The sequence below is a fragment of the Monodelphis domestica genome, chromosome 1, assembly GCF_027887165.1.
Source record: "Monodelphis domestica isolate mMonDom1 chromosome 1, mMonDom1.pri, whole genome shotgun sequence".
NCBI classification, from domain to species: domain Eukaryota; kingdom Metazoa; phylum Chordata; class Mammalia; order Didelphimorphia; family Didelphidae; genus Monodelphis; species Monodelphis domestica.
The window spans coordinates 279,183,026-279,200,827 of record NC_077227.1 but is presented as its reverse complement, the minus strand read 5'-3'; the positions used below and the strand labels follow the sequence as shown (position 1 = coordinate 279,200,827).

At 38.8% G+C, this 17,802-nt stretch overlaps 1 protein-coding gene across 1 annotated transcript in view; it reads right to left on the bottom strand.

Annotated features, from left to right (window-relative positions):
• Positions 1–10,257, bottom strand: part of PALS1 (protein associated with LIN7 1, MAGUK p55 family member) — a 145,484-nt gene extending 135,227 nt beyond the window's left edge. The window contains exon 1 of the mRNA XM_001369870.4: positions 9,716–10,257. The gene's annotated coding sequence lies outside the window, so the exon portion shown is untranslated. The remainder of the gene's footprint in view (positions 1–9,715) is intronic.
• Between the last annotated feature and the right edge of the window lie 7,545 nt (positions 10,258–17,802).

The window sequence follows — 17,802 nt, the reverse complement described above, 5'->3', positions numbered from 1 at the left end:
CTGGGGTAAAGTGTCTGAGGTAAGGTACATGGGGAGAGGCTCAAATGCTGCATTCTCATGCCGGTTGAGCCTGTGGTGAAGGTGATTCCCATAGTGGATTAGAGAGGAGCTAAGTTTGAGGGGAGCATAGCCTGAAGGGAAGTGGAGAGCTCTACTCTCCTCCCCCTCTCCACATGTGCCTCTCATCACCCACCCCTCTGCCAGGCAGCCCAATGGGAGTGTTTCCTCCCCCACCCTGTGGGGGGAGGAGCCAGGTGGCAACACTTGGTCTCTGGGAGGGAAGGGGGCAGAACCTGGCACTCTGTCTCTAAAAAGTTTGCCATTACTGCACTATAACATGGCAGCCTTTGTTATCCAAAAGTGGAATGGGCTACCTCAGTTAACAAAGGCTGGATGACTATTTGGGGGTACAGCAGAACTTTGTTCAGATATAGATTTAGATGCCCTCTGCAGTTACTTCCAACTCTGTAATTCTGTAACTTCAAAGAGCTGGCATTTGAGCTGGGCTTTACAGGATTGGGAGGAATTCAACAGGCAAAGAGGGAGAAAACAGGCACAGATGGAATACTATTGTGTTCAAAGGAATAAAAAAGTGGAGGAATTCCATGGGAACTGGAATGACCTCTAGGACCTGAGAGAGCAGAACCAGGAGAACACCGTACACAGAGACCAATACACAATGGTACAATTGAATGTAATGGACTTCTCCATTAGGTATCTCCATTCTCCATTACTGTTGAATTTCATCTTTTAAGATTTAATGCAGTGATCCTGAACAATTTGGAGGAATCAATAAGAAAAACAACATTTTCTACATTCAGAGGAAAAACTGTGGAAGTAGAAACACAGAATAAAAACAACTGTTTGAATACATGAGTAGAGGGGATATGGCTGGGGATGTAGAGTCTAAATGAACATCCTAATGCAAACACCAACAACATGGAAATGGGTTCTGACCAAGGACACATGTAATACCCAATGAAATTGTGCATCCGCTGGGGGATGGGGGGAGGGAAAGGGAGGGAGGGAAATAATGAGATTCTTGTAACCAAGGAATAATGTTCTAAATTGACTAAATAAATTCAAAAATAAAAATTAGCTCTAAGCACAGGAAAAAAAAAAAGAAAACAGGCACAAGAATAGCATGATCAAAAGATCTTTATAGAGTATTTCTAGAAGATTGAGTAGCAGTTTGACTGGAGAATGGAATTAGAGGAGTGGCATGATATAAAACTAGAATAGTAGGATGGTGCCAGATTATATAATTGTATTCTAATTCTTGAATTCTAAGCAAGTAAATATGAACTTGAAAATTGTACATTTGCAGAAAAGTATATAGTTGTAAACTATATAAAAGCAATGCTTTTATTGTGTTTCTGGGCATTTTTTACAGGTAACTTAGTTTGTGGAATTTCTCGGGTCTATTAGCAAAAATTAACTGATATTGTATGCAGGTGTATTTTTAAACAGTACATTTTTTAAAAGTACTTTTGGGAAAAGCTTAATCTAATTATCATACAAGTGACTAAACTTAATTTCTGGACCTCTTGGTAAATAGTCAGGGAAAAGGTACTAGAAACAAAAGCAAAAACAGTAAAGATTTCTGAGAATCCAGTGACCACACAATAGCTAACAGAGTAAACCTATTTATTTTACACTTTTCTCACAACCACCCTATAAGATACTATCATGCAAGTATTATCTCCATTTTACAGAAGAAACTGGTTCAGAGACCAAAGTCATTATTGACACTAAACTAGGAACCCAGGTCCTCTGAAGCTAAATTTAGTGACCTTTCCCTAATACTATTCTGATCCTCAAAAGGTTTTATCCTTTCCAAGAATCCTTTAATATTTATATTGCTTAAGCGGGTGTGACATTCCTTTTCTGTAAAAGGGGGAGAAGGGAGTGATGAAATTGGTAATAAAAATTTTTTAAGTTTTCAGAGAAATAGAAGACTATCACCTGTGATCCTGGGCCTGTGGCTTAATGAAAAGATATTTGGAACTATAAGAGTGGCTTTTGAGTCATGGAGTCAATATAATTAGAGAAGAGCTAAAGGAGAAAACTGTAATTGATTATCCATTATAAGCTAGTGTGGAATTAACTTGATTTTGTGGTAATTTTTTTCCATCTAAGAACTGGCCAAAACTAAAGATTATTAAGTTAAAAAGAAAACTTTAATGCATGTGAGATTCTGGTGTGGGGGCTAATGAAAATAGCTGACCATAGTCAAGACTAGATGTGGAAGCAAATGAAAACAAAGCAGGAGAGATATACTGAAAGAATGAGAAAGGGTTTAAGGGATACCAGGTTAAAAGAAAAAGATAAGCTTTTTGTTGAAGAGGGAGTAGGATAGATCAAAGAACAGAATATTGTGATCAGAGTATAAATTCTATGTTCAAAATCATGGAGGTAGTAGAGTTGAAATGGTGTGATCTATGGGTAGTGAGAGGCAAAAGCAGGATGGAAAAGGAGGTGCTTGCAATAAAAGTTGAGGAACTATGTTGGGTCAAAATTTAAAAGGTTTGGGGGGGCAGCTGGGTGGCTCAGGGGATTGAGAGCCAGGCCTGGAGACTGGAGGACCAGAGTTCAAATCTGGCCTCAGATGCTTCCTAGCTATGTGACCCTGGGCAAGTCATCTAACCCCCATTGCCTAGCCCTTACCACTCTTCTGCATTGGGGCCAATACACAGTATTGATTACAAGATGGAAGGTAAGGGTTTTAAAAAAAAAAAGATTTTTTTTCTAAGTAATCATGTTCCAAGTATGATTTCAAGGGATTGAAGTGGAGAGGACATTGAGTCAGATCCTATCAATGAAGAAATTAAGAAAGAATCACCTAGAGTAGTAATGGTAAACCTTTTGGAGACCAATGCCATACTCCCCCACCCCCACCCCCTCATCCCCTTACCCCACACAGGGAAGGAAGAAAGCATTCCCATTGGGCTAATGGGCAGAGGGACAGGTGAAATGAGGAATGTCCTCAGCAAACATAGAGGAGGGGTGGGGGTGGGGGGAGTGGTTCAGGCACTCTGATCCCCTCCAGTGCTGCTGCCTATGAGCCCCCCCACCTTACCCTCTGTGCACTCCCATTGGGCTACGGGCAGAGGGCAAAGGGACAGGTGAAGTAAGGAATGTCCTGGGTGGAGAGGGGAAGGGAAGTAAACACTCCCATTGAGCTGCTGGACAGAGGGGTGGATGATATGAAAAAATGTCATCAGCCAAGATGAAGAGGGGAAAAGGAGCAGCTCCCCTGACCTCTGTCTTTCTAGTAATGAAGGGGGTTTTTGGAGGGACGTCTTTAGCATGCATGCCATAGTTTTGCCATCACCACCCAGAGTATAATAGCAAGTGGAAATTAAGAAATTAATCAAGATTTTATTATGTACTGTGTGCAGAGATCTATGCTTACCCTTCAGGGGAATACAAGTGTACATAATAAGGTCTCTGCCCTCATGAAGCATATTGTCTAATAGCATATACAGAACTATAAAGCACAATAATAGACCATATGCATTAAAGGAGCACAAAACAAGGTGCTATGTGAGATCTCATAGAATTCCCTTACCAATAGGCTTGATGGAAGGAATTAACATTTTAACTGGGCTTTAATTTAAATCTAGAATAAATAATACAAACACATAATTTGATAGATGAGACTTCAGCATCTAGATTTAATCCAATTCATGCAAAAAAGTAATTCCCACTAGCCAAGTTGTACTCTATCTTCTAAGGAAGGGGAACCCAAGAGCTCCTGAGGCAGCTCAATCCATTTCCTCAGCTTGGAATGTAAAGACTCCACAATCTGACTTCTATTCATTTTGCTAATCTTATTTCATATTATTCCTTTACACATACCCTATTCCAGTGAATGTGAATGTATGGCACAGGTGCAAAAGATGGCACGAAGAGCACTCTCTGTGGGCAGACACCCCACCCACACCCATCCAAGTTCATTACAAGAAAGGCAGAGGGACTCCAGTAGAGCTGCTCCACTCCCCCTCTCCACCACTCCTAAGAACATTTTTTCACATCTCCCACCCCTCTGCCCACTCACTGAGGGCACTCCTCATTTCACCCACCCATCCAGCCAGCAGCCCAATGGAAGCACTTCCTCCCTTCCCTGGATGGGCTGGAGGGGTGGGGGCAGGGCACTCCCAGGGTGCCTCATCATTGTCCTATTCTAACCAAAGTAAACTCCTAACTATCTCTGACTTCTGATTCTGCACAAATACTTCACTCAACTTTAGAATGCACTTATTCCTCTCTTCTGCCTCAAAGAATCCTTAGTTCCTTTCAAAATATCTCATCTGAAACCCAAAAAAATACTTCTTAGCAAAAAAAAAAAAAACAAAAAAAGCCCAACCCTGAGGCCTTTCTTGATGTGCCCCTCCCCCCTTTCCCCTTGAAATTACTTTGTATTTATTTATATAGTAAAATGTATTTACCTGAGTAGTAAAATGTAAGCTTTTTGAGGGTAGGGAGTGGTTTATTTTTGACCTGGTTATTTCCAGTGTGTTAAACTAAGGAAGTTTTAATTTAATGTTTACTGAGGGGTAGGTAGGTGGTTCAGTGGATAGTGTCAGGCCTGGAGTTAATAAGTCCTAGGCTCAAATCTTGCCTCAGACACTTCCTAGTAGCTTTGTGATCCTGGGCAAGTTATTTAATAGTAAAGGTGAACCAGAAAAAAAAAAAATTCAGGAAGGATATAGGCAAAGAGAAAGTTATTGGGCTGCATTCATATCTCTTCAACATAAAAACTAATAACTTCAAATATAGGTACAGCTTAAATAAAGGCTTAATATGTATTTCTTAAATAAAAGCATCTAAAATGTAAACACTGAAAGTGCATCAAATACATAAATCTTTTTAAAATGAGACAAAACAAAGTGTATTAGTCATCAATTTTCATAACAGCATCCTCAATTCATTAAGTAAAATTGTAGTATACAAATTCTCAGCTTTATGCTGTCAGATTTCTATTGTTTTAATAAGACTAATATAAAAGTATAATCTACCTAAAACAATGTAGAACTCAAATCTTTATTTTTATAAAATAACTAAGATTGAGAAATGTGCTAATTTCACCAAATATGCTTTAAAAAATTTTATGTTTATACTCCATGTCTACCTAAATTCACTGAATTAACATGATTTGTGAAATTTGCACTGGGAAATTCTGAAATAAGCAGGAACCCTCTGTCCCCCCATTCTAACATTTCTAGCTGGTTTTGATCCCAAAGACTCTCCAAAGCCAAAAACCTGTCAAGTTTTAATATATCAAGTAGGAAAGAGAAGGGAACAATATAATGATAAGAATCTTAATCAATAAGCACAATGAAGAACTTCAGCCACATGAGAACAAAAATACATAAATTATCCAGTTTTATAATAATCAAATTATTCAACCTTTGGTAAAAATGGCATCTACATGATAAAATAAACTATTTGAATAGGAATAAAAGGATTATTATTCACTGGCACTAAATAGCTAACTGTATTTTTATGACTTAATTTATTCTTTGCAGCACATTGGAAAATTTATCCCCTACAACTCAGAAGCAAAACAATGAACTAAATAGTATGTTTTACTGAATACCCACATTTTTTCAAGAAACTTTGACTTAGTTAAGGGACAGATTTGGAAACATTTTTTAGGAAGTGTAGCATTTTATTCTGTACTTAAGCCACTTTGATTTTTAAATTTGCATTCACTGACTGCAGTCACATGACACACAAATGCATTAAAAGAACTCCTTTACCAATTTAGTTAAGGATCTAGAAGGTTGTTTGGGTGAAGCCGGAGAGGGAGTTATTTCCATTGTTTATTTTGGGAAAGAAGGCCTAATCAAAGTTTTTTTATCCTACACAACCCTTCAACACCATCAAGGCTTTTGTAAAACGTGGCTTTTGTTTACACACAGGGATACAAGCAAACTTTCTCAGTCTCAATCAAGAGTCATTGAATATCCCAGTTTAAATCCTATTAAACAAATGTTATTTAAATATCTTTTAACAAATATTACCAATGTCACAACACTTTATTCACAAAGGTTTATTCTGTTGTACATTAATTGGTATGTATTTTAACCACAAGCAACGCATAAAGGAATTAAATCCAGAACATTTTCCATTTGAAATTAGCTAATTGCCTCTTTTTTAAATCCTATTGCTTACCACAGTGCCTGGAACAGAACAGGTGCTTAATAAATGTGCGGTGATTGCATGAAGAAACCAAATAACTTTACAGAAATAAACAACTGCATACTTATGTTTTTTAATGCTAAACTCCTGCTTGATTTCTTTAAAAGTGCAGTATATGTGATTTATCAACAGCATATCTATTTTTCTTCCCAGGCACACAAAACGGTACAGAAAATAGTGACAGACAATACAGGCAAAGTTCCTGGAAAGACTGTGATATGTTACTAAGAACAAACAGAAAAACTAAATCCAGAAGAATGTAATACAATATTACTAGAATAGTTGTTCATATAGCTCTAAAATTTAATGCCTTTCATATATCCTGTTAGATACTACTACAATACAAACACAATTAAAAATCAGATCATGTCATATACAGTACCAAGAGCACTAGCTCTGGAATCAAAGGAGGTGGGTTCATATCTCATTTCAGCCTCAGTTTCATCTGTAAAATAGGGATAAGACAGCACACATCTCACAGTTGTGTGGATCAAAAGAGATGATATCTGTAAACCTCAAAGACCATCCAATAGAACATTTTAATAATAATAGCCAATAAGAAGAGTATATGAATAAACACACGTATATGTACAAGGCACTAAAGCTAAGCACTTATTCTGGAAAATACAAATGAGGAGACTCCAGAAAGGTTAAGTAATATGGCCAAGGTCAAATTGCAAGTGTCAGACTTGAACCTAGGTTTTCCTCCCTCCAAGGGCCATCACTCTATTGTGTGGGAATTCATGGAATTTATTTTGTAGGCAAAAGTTCTCATATTGGAAAAGGTTGGGTGTAACTAGTACTTATTTACATACATTTCTAAAGGTTTTCATTATCTTTAGATGTCCTCCAGCTAATCAACAGGTCTACTCACAACCACAAGGACTCTAGTTTAGGTCCTCCCCACCTCACCCACCTAGACAAAGGCTTCCATATGGATTTCCTATGTCCAGTCTCTCCCTCTCTTATCAGTCCTCCACAAAGCTCAGACTTAAGTCAGACTTACACTCCTGCTCATGAAGTTCCAAAGGATGGCTCCTCAAAGCAATTACAACTACAGCCCTTCACAAAGACTCCAATTTACCCACACAAATAGATATATACACACTCTCTCTCGGTCTCTCTCCCTCCCTCCCCCCAAACAACCAGTAAGACAATCCACCTCCTACCTTTGTGCCCTGTGCACCTCCACCTCTTGGAACCCCTAGCTTCTTTCAATGCTCAGCTCAACTGTCACCTACTTCAAGAGGCTTTTCAGGATTCCACACCTGGCAACCACACCCTCCTCCCCAGTGAATTTTGTATATATCCAATATTTACTTATCTGTAAACAAGTTGTAACCCCCAGAAGAATATTGTAGTGAAAGGGATGGAGAACTCTCTTGATTTTGTAGTTGTATACCCAGGACAACACCTGGCACATAGTAGGTACTTTAAAATGCTTAATGATTAATTTTATTCCATTACATTTGGATTTTTATACCTAGTCAAACTATAAATGTTCTACTTTCCCCCTCAACCTTTTTTAACTCAATTTCAAAGTAGAAATTTGGCACAAACTACAATAAGTAGCTAGAATATTCACCAAACTTCTAAATAGCATAGGAAATAGCATATTCCTTAAAAGACTAATTTTAAAAATTCTACACTATTTCCTTATTTTATTAACTGATTCCAACTTTAACTCAAACAGTCCTTTAAAACTTAACATATTAGACCTAGAAAAAATCCAAATCTCCTAATTCAAACCTCTCATCCTCTTTCTAACCACCTTAATTCAGCACTTGAAGATTTGCAAAGCACTTTACAAATATTTCATTTTATCCTCACAACCACTCCAGAAGGCAGATGAGGAAATCGAGGCATAAAATTAAATGACTTCAGTAACCAAGGACATAATGCCTGAGGCCACATTTGAACTCAGGCCTTCCATATCCAGGGCTCTACTCACTTCACTACCTAGACTGGTCTATATAGTAGATCAAAAGGCCAGCAAGGTGAACAGGTTGAGACCTAGATCAGTGCCTCCATCAATAACTCAGTGAAGGCCTTACTTGAGACAAACTAAAATAATAATAGCTAAGATTTATTTACATAAAAAGCATTCACAACAACCCCAGATGAGTTGTGGAAGTGTTACTATCTCCATTTAGCAGAGGAGGAAATTGAGGCTCAGAAAGGTTCTAATTGTCTTTCCTCAATAAATAAATCTTGCTCTTCATCCACTCTACATTCTAAGACAGTAAAAAAAAAACCATTTTGCATTGTTTATAATCCAAGAAAGCTTATTTAATAGTCTCATTCACATCACTATTTGTAGTTAAAAGCCACCAACACCCAAACGTGTCATTTGCTTGTGAGACAGAATTTAATAAGTTATTAAATTCTGGAGTAATTATATGTACAATTAGCATATTATTCATAAGCATAGTGTTACTTATTAAAATCTAAAAGTTACACTTATAATTTACACCTAAATACTTAAAACGTATTTTTTCCACATTAAGCTTTCAAAATCAAAACAGTAAGAAAGCATATATTATCCCATATATCAATAAGAAGAGACTTTCACATGTACACATGTGGTACAGTTTAGTTAACAATCAACTTCATGGCTGTCTGAAATTGAAATCATGAAAAGCAAATAAACTAAACGACATTAGATGCCTCCTATACAAAGCCTAAACTGCCAAGTCTCAACTAAAACCACACTTTCATATACTACCACATTCAGTCAACAGACCATCAACTCGAATCCTTTAAATTTTAAGACATTTAACGAGTATTAAAGGAGTGACCTTTCCTTCCTTCCCCAAAAACCATTACTTTAAGGTGTCCTTAAAATCAAAAGCAGGTACAAGAAAACTTGGAAAATTCAAAGTCCACTCTGCAATCGCTAATGGATCTAAAATCTCTGGAGTAATAAACCTAAATAAAAATAATTCTCCAAAAGCAAAGCAGCTGTTTGGTTTGTTTAGGTTTTTCTGTTTTTCTTTTTTAAAGGGACCTACATGGCAGACAATATTAAATCAGGTGAAGGAGGGGCTTACACATCGACTTTCACAGAGGATGTATACCCCAAATTGATTTCCTTGGCGACAAAGGGCACGCCGAGTAAGTTCTCACTACTTCAGCAAGACGAGAGGAATACCAGTTTAGGAACTAGGGAGAGCCAGAGACCAGAACTAAGTGCAGCTGGGGGCGAAGAAAGGCTGCCCCCCTCCTAGGTGGAGCCAAGGGGAGGAGCAGCTTCCAAGTTTTTACCCGGAGGGACAAAGGTTGGGAGCCCCGGGCGTTGGGTCTCTACCGCAGAGCTTCCGTGACTAGGTCCGGCAGGGACAGCGACTTGGTCTGGGGCTAGGGTAGGGGCAGGGGCCGGAGGAGGGGGTCCGGCCCTCCCCGACTCTCCCTCCCCCCAGCCCGCTCGATCGCGCTTGGCGCGCCCGCCCTCTGGTAACCTGTTGAGGGAGCTCTCCCAACGACACACACCCCCGGCTCCGCCTCTTACCTCCGCCGCAGCTGACCCTCCAGCTCCTCCCGTGGGCCGCCGAATCCGCCAAGCCACAGGTTCGGTCGGCCCTTAGGATACAAGATCCAGAACTAGAAACTACAGAACTCTTCCTCCGCGTCCCCGCCTTCTCCGCCGGCGAAGACCAAGAAATGCCAGCCTTCCTCTCCCGTCGCTCGCCGTCTCTGCCGCCAGGAACTCCACCCTGAGACCGCGCGAGACCACCCCCCTTTCCAAGCCCGCCTCCGACGTCCTGTGGGGCGCGCGCGCATGCGTGCCGCCGAGGCCCAGGAGGAGCTCCTACGCCATTCCTCGATGCTCTGCCCTCCTTTCTGAGTTGAACGCTAGCTCCTGAGGCTGAGGCTGCGGTTGCGTAGCGGCGCAGCAGCTGGGTGCGGTGAGGGGTGGGGGGGAAATGGTGGAGGAATTTTATAGCGTTTGGTAGGACCCCAGTGTAACACGGTAAAAAAAATGCACCCTATTGGTCCATTCTGTGAGCTGGGGCCAGGGGTGAGGGGCGAAGCGTAGCGAGCGCTACCCGGTCCGCGTGCTATGCGGAAACTGGAGTGGGGGGAAGAGGGGCTGGAGGTAGGGGCGATGGCTCCTAGATATGTATAGATCACTCTCCTGCATCTTTATGCCCCTCTGGGAGAAAACCTGAAAGAGTAATGAGATTGAAAAAGCTGTGGTGGCCAGAGACCAGTCTCTTCACCTATTTCACTAGATCAGCCCTTTAAACAAGCGACCCCGCTCCCCCCCTTCCAGAGTACCTAGTTTAGGGCCCCAGCCTAGGAGCTCTGGAATGACGGTGCTGAGTTCCTGCACCTAGTTTAAGGAGTGGGGAGGGTTGAGTGAGTCACCGAGCCTGAGCTCCAGGGCCGCCCACTTTTCAGGGACTTCCCTGTAAATGGATGTCATCCTACTGGAATTAGCGTTCATTTTTATTTGCCATTCATATTTTTATTTTAATAAGTAATAATTTGTGACATTGCGCTTTAAGATTTGCAAAGTGTTCTATACCATCTAATCCTAATAGCCACGGTGCTATTATCCCTATTTTACAGATGAGGAAACAAGAAAATAGAGGTTAAATGACTTAAAGCAATTAAGTTTCTGAGGCAAGATTTAATTGGCTAATGTTTAAAATGCTTATTAGTTGCTAACAAGTGAGCTTACTCTTGACACCAAGCCAAATATTCCTAGATTTTTCTAGAAGGAATCAATCTTAACCCTGAAATAATAATAACAAAGGCATTTTATATAGCACTTTAAGAGCTTTGCAAAGTTCTTTACATTTTACCTCATTTGATTTACATAAGAACTGAAAGAAAGGTGCTCCTATTCTCATTTTACAGATGAGAAAACTAAAGTTGAATAAAGTTAAGTCTCAGTCACACAGCTAGTAAATATCTGAAACCAGATTGGTTATTTATTTGTTCAAGACAAAGCATCCTTCTTTAATATAGGCTATAGGTAAGTAATATCAATCATCCAGCAAAATAGTGTGTTAACTTAACAATAGAATCTCTATTATTAGGGCTGAGTGGCTATTAGTAACTATAGATATGCATATATATCTAAAGTTATTAATTTGGTTACTATACATTATACTTTACACATGCATATTATACATATTTAAGTATATCTGTACTATAAGAGCCAGAATGTAAGGGGTTAAAATTAAAAGGATTGAAAGGATTGGACTAAATTATTTACTTAATTCCAATTTATTTTCTTATGGCAATTTATTTACAAAAGGAGAAAGAGTGTAAGAAAGAAAATCAGAGAGAGGATAGGGTAAGATATCTAACCTAACACACTAAGTATTTTGCTCTGGCCCCTGGCTTAACGTAGGCAGGGCTAATTAGTCCTCTGCAAAAGGGGCCTCAGCCTTGAGCTGAGGGCTGGGGGATGAATAAAGCAAGGGCTTCAGTCAGGAAGCCTCTCTCAAGCAGGGAGGCCTCTCCTGAGGCTAGTCCCTTCAGAAAATCCAGGAAAGGAGTTAGCCTTTTTCACTCACCCACATGGTAGTTCAAAGGGAGAGATTTTAAGAAAGGTCTCACCAAGTCGAAGGTCTCAGGTCCAGTAAGCAGATTCTTCACCAGCCTCCAACTCAAACTCGGAACTCTGAGAAGAACAAGGAAGAAATGCCTCACAAGAAGTTGTAACATCTTTTAAAGACCGCTTCTTTGCGTCACTTCCTGTGCCTTCCTCTACTTTTACATGGACAAATTATAGTCTATAGTTTTGCTTAGGACTGGGGGTGGGGGGGAGCAGTCAGTGGTTTCTGATTCATCACCCACTTTTGCACATGTGGGTCACAGACCTCTCACACTCAAATGTAAGTGGGATGTATATACTTCTGGTGATTAAATCTAAAAATGGGCAGGGGAGAGTCAATCCCATCTTCTCAATACTCCCATGATCATTTGAGAGACTAGTCCCCCCCAACTGATCATTTGACATAATCATCTTGTCCCCCTAAAAATGTCTAACTACAGGTGCATGTGATGTTGCACCTTCTAAGAGGAAACTACAATAGTTAGAGATAAGAGGGAAATAGAAGAGAGAGAAAGCAAAACCAGTGTTTTGCTAGGTGCATTGACAAAAAGCCAATTAGAGGGCAGTCTCCTTTAGCATAACTATACATACAAAACAAATCACTACATCTCAAAATTCACTGGATATTCTGATGCAGCATTTGGGTTTCTGAAGGCATTTTCCCATCACCTTCTCCAAACAGTTCGCTTTTTGGATTCAGGGAGGTAGCATGTTTCTTATCCTAAAATTACTCTCAAAAGAATTTAACCTTTACATTATAGGATAATAATACAGTACATAGTTACTAGTTTTTTATATAACATAAATTTGTAAATATATATAATCCAATACATATACAGTGTCCCAAAAGTCTTAGAGCAGTTTCCAACACTTGAAGACTGCACGTAGGCTTTGGAAACATCCTGTTTATATACTACACATACTAAGCCTTTTATTTGTCATGATCCTTTCTTAAAATATCTTTTGGTTTTTGGTTCAGACTTGCTTTCACTGCTATGGGGAATTCTCTGAGAAAACTTCCAAAAGCAAATTTGCAACTTGTGAAATGTATTGTCTTGGAGAATTGCTGGTGGTAATAACTAAAAGGTTTAAGGAATTTGACCAGGCTCAACACTGTGCTTTTCTGCCAGAGGCAGCACTTGGACACAGGCCTTCTAACTTCTAGGTATGCTCTCTATCTAGTATACCAGGCTTCCTTTCTTAAAAATATCCTTCACTTAACAGCATCCTTCACTTCCAAAATAAAGTCAATTAATACCAGTAATTCATATTTATAAAGGAAGCACTTACAAAAACTTTTTGAGGCAGTTTGGGCAATTATTATCTCCATTTTGCAGATAAGAAAAATTTAGGTTAAGAGGAGTTAAGGATTTTGTCCAATGATAGGTAAGTTGGAGCTAGGACATAAGACTTCTGATATAAGTAGTGCTTATATTTCATTGTATGGTCCCCATAAAAAGACCCAGTTAAACAGTTAAAAACCTTGCAAACTACTTATAACCTAAACAAAAATACTCAATAAATTCTCATTGTCATCAGTATTGAGATATCTTTGTGTGTGTACTCAAATTTCATGCTACTTATCAGATATGATAAACTCTCTTTGTTTATTTTAATTTAATCGAGAACTTGGAATCCCCCGCCCAACTGCCTCCCCTTCCTGCCCCCCTATTCCCCTTGCCCCCCCCCCCCCCCCCCCCCAGTGCTAGGCAAATTGGAAGACTGTGATTGATTCCTGAGATGTGACAAGGAGAGCTCATGAGTGGAGAAAACTGAATATAAGCAGGAGCCTCTGGGACTCTGGGACTCTCTTTGGCAGCTCAGCCTCAAGGAGTTCTGTGTCTTTTGGCAGCTGTCTTTCACCTCCCCGATTTGGACTTTGGATTCTGAGGAGATTTGCATTCGGATTCCCATTCATGGTCTGGAGGCACTCAGACCTTTACTTAGGGTATTCTTAACCAGGAGATATTTTCTGCCTCCTTCCTACATTTACTGCTTTGCTATCTCTACCTTGCTATAATAAAGCTACTAACAGCCTACTGACTTAATATCTAATTTGTATAAATAGTGACTACAACAATTTTTAAAATTATATTTGTCAAACCCTTTTTTAAAAAACCCCTTACCTTCCACCTTAAAATCAATATTGTGTATTGATTCTGAGGCAGAAGAGTGGCAAGAACTAGCCAATGGAAGTTAAGTGACTTGCTCAGGGTCACATAGCAGGGAAGTGTCTGAGGTCATATTTGAACCCAGGACTTCCCATCTCTAGGCTTGACTCTCAATTCACTGAGCCACTTCATTGTCCCCTGTGAAACCCATTTTAATTATTACAGATGTTAACAGATTTTGTCAGGTACTATTGATCTTACTATATGCATATCTTCTAAAATACAATGTTATAGTTCTTCAACTCATTTTTTTAAAGATACCCAACCACATCTTTGGTTTTCCTTTTTGAGAGGAAAACCACATACTCAAAAATCATCATGAACTGAGCCATAGTGAGTCAAAGGCTCTTTTATTTCATCCTTAAGAGAATGGGCAGGGATCAGCTAGGTAACTCAGTGAATTGAGAGCCAGACCTAAAGACTAGGTTCAAATCTGGCCTTAGACACTTCCCAGCTATGTGACCCTGGACAAGTCACCTAACCCCCATTGTCTAGCCCTTACCACTCTTCTGCATTGGAACCAATAGACAGTATTGATTCCAAGACAGAAGGTGAGGGTTTAAAGAAAAAAAAAAGAGAATTGGCACTCACAAGCCAAAGATACAAGTGTTACAGCAAGCAAACACATGGAAAATGAGAAGGTGCACAGACTTCCTTTTTTCCTCTCCTCCTCTAGTCCACTACTGGCTGGTTTACTTGAAAGTTACAATCTTATCTCAGAAACTAGCTAATCAGAATATTCAATTTACAAACCCAATTATCCTAATTATTCAACTGAAGTTTAACCAATCAAAGGAAGAGGAGGTTATATACTGCCTTAAGTTTCAGTTTCTACACCTCACTTATCTGATCAGCCAGATGTACTTCTCTGAGAAGAGTCCATGCTATCTCTATTCCCCACACTTTTCAGTGTTTTTTGAGTGCTTTGTGATTGGTTTTTTCCATTTTAGCCTTTATAAATCTAAGAACACTGACATTCTCTTGGTTTCAATATTCAAGGTGTTGACAAGGACTTTGTATAAGTAATTAACTTATACAATTATTTGGGCAGCCAAGCTACTTCAAATTTTGTGTTCTTCAGTCATGAAGATAATATAAATTAGGGCTACCATATTTATGTTTAAACCCAAAAGTTAAGCTATTTAGGAAAAATTATGGAAAACCTAGTGGAGCAAATGATAGAAAATTATATCCCAAAAGTTATTATTTGTACTTATTTGATTCAGTGACGTTAATGTTAATTTCATAGGTAATCATTGTCCTATCAACTAGTGTGCTAAAGCCACTCATTCCTTGTCTGCCTGCCTTTTCACAGTATAAGCCAAACTGTTCCCAGCTCCTTTTACCACTTCAGTTAGCTCTAGAGATACTTTCCCAACCTCTACTCCCACAAACATGTCTGAACCCTGGGGGCAGTCCCTACACATTTCTCCTCCCTTCTGAAGGGTAGCCCTAAGGAGCTGGAGTTGTGTATTTTCTAATATTTTAACCCTCAGGAACCCACCACTGTTCTTACTTATACCCATGATTATTAGTTAATATCAATTAACTAACCAGACCTAATTAGCTAATAGAAACTGGTAGCTAGGATGGCAGCCTAGTCAATGCATTTCGTACAAAATGTTCCCCATACCCTCAGTCTCTATCAGACTGTAACATATTTTGCCCACCAGTACATTTAGAATCCAAATGAAAGTGGATACAAACTTGGAGCACATGTGTGTTCTCACAGCCCCTAGAAGTCTCTTTCTCCCCTTTGTGGAGTACGCTTAAGAGTTCTTATGTCTGGTATAACTTTTGTTGGGCTCCACAAAGCAGCCTTTCCTCTTTATTCTGTTCTTGGCTCCATATATAGATGCTACCACCATAGGCTGCTATTACAGACTCAGGTGGAATGCTGAGACTCCTTTACAAAGACGAGAAGTCCAAAATATTTCTCACCATTCAAAACTCTCAAGGCCTTCCTGTGAACAAAGAAGGGGGAGGTGGAGAGGAGACCTAGCCAAGACTAAGGTCAAGGAAGACACTCTCCTCCCCACAAAGTGATTGCTTCTCTGGGATGTCTCCCTCCACTCTCCTGCCAGACATCTACTTCAGAGATTCCCATAGGATCCTAGTTAGCTCATGGGTTTTATACAGCCCCCAGAGCATATGAACAAGCCCCTCAAAAATCTCCAGGCAGGCTTCTTATTTGACCTAGAAAGATATCCAGGTCCTGTTCACCTACAGTGAACAATTAAGATGGGTTCTTACTTGATGAATGTATTAGGGCACAACATTTTATCATTTGCTTAAAACAGCATGGTAATGATCTAGACTGACCTCCATCTTTACATATACATATTTAGAGTTAAATTATTATTAAATTATTAGGTAATTTGAAGGGCAAAGCCACTAGAAGCTTAGGAGATGGAGAGTGGAACCTGAGTTGAGCTATGAAAGAAACCAGGAATTCTTACCTAAAATCTGGACTTGTTTCTTCCTCTGTAAAATAAGGACTTTGGACTAACTGAACTTATCTAAAGTCCATCCTTTCTAACTCTAACATTCAATGAGTTTATTTCAGTAGAGTTCTTTTGGGGGGATAACCAGATTCATGGACAATGGGTAACCAATGGACAGTGTTAATTAAAATTTGTAAAAAGCTTTTGAGAAAGTTCCTCAAGAAGTTTGAGGGATTGCTTTTTTTTTTAACATAGAAAATTGCCTGCAGTAAAGAAGCATGATGTTAAAAAAAAAAAAAAACATAATTTAATGAATGGAGAAAGATTGGGAGGTTGAAGGAATTATGAGTAAATGTAGAGGGGCAATTAGGTGGCACAGTGGATTGGTCACCAGACATGGAGTTGGAGAGGATCTGGGTTCAAATGTAACCTCAGATAGTCCCTATCTGTGTGACCCTAGGCAAGTCACTTAACCTAAATTGCCTAACTCTTATCACTCTTCTGCCTTAAAATCTATTATAAGGCAGAAGATAAGGATTGAAAATTTAAAAAGCAAATGTAAAAACAGTTGACAGGAAGAAGACAATGTTTTTGTTGGGAAATGTAGTTAACTGATCTGATTAGTCTACTAATTAAAAATTCTGATAAAATGTCTAATAGAAAATTAATTCTTAACCTTTATCATACCTATTAATAGCTGTAGCAGAGTCATAACTAGGCTGAAACAACTTGAGTTTTGCCATAGGGGGCCAAAATTTTAGTCATTGATAGTACTTGTACTCCTTCAGAAGGCAGAAACAATTGATCTCACAAGTTAGAAAGAATGGTGAGTTAAGTAAGAAGCTAAAAAATACTTGGAACTCTTCAAATCAGAATAGGTTTTAAATAAATTATAAAATGGTTATTGTCTTTCCTAAAATGAAATTTTTTACAATTGAGGCATGTAAAATATTTTTTTTTATCCCATCATAAAGAGTACCTCTACCTTTAGACAACTTAATTTAGACATATTCATGCTTTTAGATAGGATGATTGATTGTGGACTTTTCTGATAATTGTGATTATCCACAGAAACTTACAAATAAGAAACTTAGTTTCCTCCTAGTTCTTTGTAGTTTAGCATATTACCTGACATGAACAGTTCTTGATGGCTCTTAAGCTATTTTAAAACTTATATTCACCAGGATGTAATTCATGCAAATATGGTGGAGATAATTTAGTTTTAAATATAATATGTACATATAATTCATTTTCTAAATCAGTTATACCTTAAAAATTATGAACTGTTTTAGGTCATCATATAATAGATATTCTGCTTTATCTATATTCATGTTGTTTCAGATGTTGTTTTCTTTCCTTGAATTAGAAAATTTAAGTGAGATTTTCAAATGGAAGTATAATTTTATGAAAT